Source organism: Gekko japonicus, unplaced genomic scaffold (genome assembly GCF_001447785.1).
Source record: "Gekko japonicus isolate JY-2015 unplaced genomic scaffold, Gekko_japonicus_V1.1 scaffold457, whole genome shotgun sequence".
Lineage (NCBI taxonomy): Eukaryota > Metazoa > Chordata > Lepidosauria > Squamata > Gekkonidae > Gekko > Gekko japonicus.
In genome coordinates this window covers 272,935-276,739 of record NW_015164196.1, presented here as the reverse complement: position 1 = coordinate 276,739, position 3,805 = coordinate 272,935, and positions in this window count along the sequence as shown.

Here is a 3,805-nt window from a genome sequence, read left to right as displayed (position 1 = left end):
CTGGCCTCCTTGGGGCTCGGGGGCACCAGCCGGTGTTGTGACCCTGACCAAAGTGCTCTTTGGGGAATATGTGGGGAAATGCAGTCCCTCAGGTCCAACTTTGAGATGTCCAACCTGGTGTATTTGGCAGCATGCAGGATGTGATGGATACATCTGGGTATTTCTGATCTCATTCTGCAAGATCTTCTTGCAGGAAGGGTTTTTAATATTTCCAGCTTTGGGTTGGGAACTACCTGGAGATTTTGGGGGTGGAGCCTGAGGAGGGTGGGGTTTGGGGAGGGGAGGGGCCTCAGCAGGATTTATTGCCATAGAGTCTACCCTCCAAGGTAGCCATTTTTTCCAGGGGAACTGATCTCTGTAGCCAGGAGATCAATTGTAATACTGGGCGATCTCCAGGCCCCACCTGGAGGCTGGCAACTCTAGCAGGTTTCATACTTCAGAACTCATGCCCCCTTACAGATCAGTAAATTTCTTCCACCATTTTACCACGAAGATGAGGAGACTTGTCCTCCTGTCTCCTCCCAGCAATCAACAGCACATGATAGTGCCCCATTTGGTATCAGTGTTTGAGACACCGTTGCCAACCAGGTGGGGTCTGGAGATCTCTTGGAATCAGATGACAGAGATCAATTCCCCTGGAGAAAATGGCTGCTTTGGAGGGTGGACTCTGTGGCATTATACCCTACTGATCTCTCTCCCTTCCCCAAACCCTGCCTCCTCTACAGGCTCCCCCCCACACAGATCTCCAGCCACCACTTGGAGGTGGCAACCCTAGGTTAGCTGTTTTGGGCCCCATTGTGGAGAAAGGCAAGGTATAGAAGAAGTAAATAAACAACATTTTAGCCTTCGTTTTGTTCTGCCTGCGACTAGGGTTACCAGCTCCATGTTGGGGAATTCCTGGAGATTTTGGGAGTGGACATTTTTGACAATCTTCTGACAGGGGTGGACTCTGGGGAGGAAGGGGTCTGGGGAGGGGAGGGGCTTCAGTGTGGTGTAGTGGTTAAGAAGCCAGCTGGGTGACCTTGGGTCAGTCATCATTCTCTCAGAGCTGTTCTCTCAAAAGCAGTTCTCTCAGAGCTCTCTCAGCCCCACCTACCTCACAGGATGTCTGTTGTGGGGGGAGGAAGGGATAGCGATTGTAAGCCGCTCTGAGACTCCTTCAGGTAGTGAAGTTGTTGTTGTTCAGTCGCACAGTCGAGTCCAACTCTTCACGACCCCATGGACAAGATCTCACCAGGCCCTCCTGTTTTCCACCGTCCTCTGAAGTTGGCTCAATTTCATGTTCGTTGCATCTATGGCACTGTCTAACCATCTCATCCTTTGCCGTCCCCGTCTTCTTTGGCCTTCAATCTTTCCCAGCATCAGGGTCTTCTCTAGTGAGTGCTCCCTTCTCATTTGGTGGCCAAAGTATTTGAGCTTCATTTTCATTATCTGGCCTTCCAGGGAACAGTCAGGGTTGATTTCTTTTAGGATTGACTGATTTGATCTTTTTGCAGTCCAAGGGACTCTCAAGAGTCTTCTCCAGCACCATAGTTCAAAAGAATCTATTCTTCGGCGCTCGGCCTTCCTTATAGTCCAACTCTCGCAGCCATACATGACTACTGGGAATACCATTGCTTTGACCATGCGGACTTTTGTTGGCAGGGTGATGTCTCTACTTTTTATCATGCTGTTGAGGTTCGCCATCGCTTTCCTCCCAAGGAGCAGGCGTCTTTTAATTTCATGGCTGCAGTCACAGTCTGCGGTGAAGAGTGGGGTATAAAAGCCAACTCTTCTTCTTCTTCAGTGGGGTATAATGCCATTTGAGTCCCCCTTCCAAAGCAGCCATTTTCCACAGGGGAACTGATCTCTGCTGCGTGGTGATCAATTGAAATCCCAGGAGATCTCCAGCCACCACCTGGAAGTTGGCCGCCCTACCTGTGGCTCTGAACCACCATTGCAGCAGGTAAGCAGGGCTGCAGCAACCTTAGAAGCTGGAGCATGAGTCAAATGTGGCAACGGCGACTTTTTCTGTTGCTTCACTCTCTGAGGTCCACTTGTGCGGGTGCTCTTGCCTCAGCAGATGTTGATAGCTAGACAAGCCTGCCTGGTCATCTGTCACATCGGCACAGCCCGGCATTTTGTAATTTGTCTCTGAAGCACAATCCAGTGGTTGTGTTCTTTTCTCGTCTATCTTGTTGTGCCTTCGGGGCCCTGTTTTGTAGATAAGCCTGTGGCTTTTAAGGTGCCAGCCTGACAGCTAGGCCTCTTTCATTACTCAACAGTTGCCGGGCCTGCTCTATCAGGACAGCCGTCAAGACTATCTCTCAAAAATGTCCTACTGTTGTCAAACAAGTCCCCTGCCAGCATGTAAAAGGTCAGATTTCATCCATGATTCTCCCTCCTCCCTTTGATCCTGATAACAACCCTCTCAGTTAAGTTAGGCTGAGGGAGAGTGACTGGATTTGAATCCAAGATTCAACCATCACACCACACTGGCTGTTGATATGTGCTGGAGACAATTCTCCTGCCAGAGATTTAACATAAGGCCATAAAGAAGGGAGCTAGGTCCTGAGGGATGGCTACGCAAGCTACTCAAACAAAAGGAAATACTTCATTCAAGAAATACTTAAATTGTGGGTAGTGGATGTAGGGATGGCCTTAAGCACAGATGGTTTTAAAAGGGTTTTAGGTACATACCTGAGAGAGGTCCATCAGTGGCCACTAGCCAAGGTGACCAAAGAGAAAACCCATATGTAGATAGATCCAGTTGGTCAGCTGTGTTGGTCTGAAGCAGTAGAACAAATTAAGAGTCCGGTGGCACCTTTAAGACCCCCAAAGGTTTATTCAAGGTATGAGCTTTCGTGTGCAAGGCACACTTTTTCAAATACATTGGAACGGCAGGTAAGGTTCAAACTTAATGAACAGCAAATTAAAACGTCACATGATGATGTTCAAGATATGCAAAGTGAAAATTGTTTTTTTAGTTTTCACTTACTTTGCATATCTTGAACATCATCATGTGACGTTTTAATTTGCTGTTCATTCTCTGGCTATCAGTTTGAACCTTACCTGCCATGCCAATGTATTTGAAAAGGTGTGCATGCACACGAAAGCACATTCCTTGAATAATCCATATGTTGCATAGTTCAGTTGCATAGTTGAGTCCGACTCTTTGTGACCCCATGGACCACACTACACCAGGCCCTCCTGTCCTCTGGAGTTTGCTCAACTTCACATTCGTTGCATCTACGACACTGTCTAACCATCTCATCCTTTGCCGTCCCCTTCTTCTTTGACCTTCAGACTTTCCCAGCATCAGGGTCTTCTCCAGTGAGTGCTCCCTTCTCATTTGGTGGCCAAAGTATTTGAGTTCCATATGTAGAGACAGTCAATAATTGCTAGGAGGCAACTTTGGCCTCTGTTTGTTGGTGCTATAGCAGGACCATCTTTAGGCAGCTGAAAGAGGGACAAATTGGGGACAGCAATTTATATGGCTGTCATCCTGCAGGCATCTGGAGATCTACTGTTATTACAAATGATCTCCAGATGACTATGATCAGTTCCCCTGGAGACAATGGCTGCTTTGGAGAGTGGATTCTATGGCATTGTACCCTGCTGAGGTCCCCCCCTCCCCCAACCCCCCCTCTTCAGACTCCACTCTTCCCCCCAAATCTCCAGGTATTACCAGGGATAGGGGATGGGAAACCAGAAACCAGAAACTTTCCGTGGGCAAGTGAGGTCAGTCGAGCCTATGGAGATGGAGGAGGCAGAATCCTTTCACGTTGCCTCTGATCGTTTCATGCAGTTATTGCAAAGGAAGAAG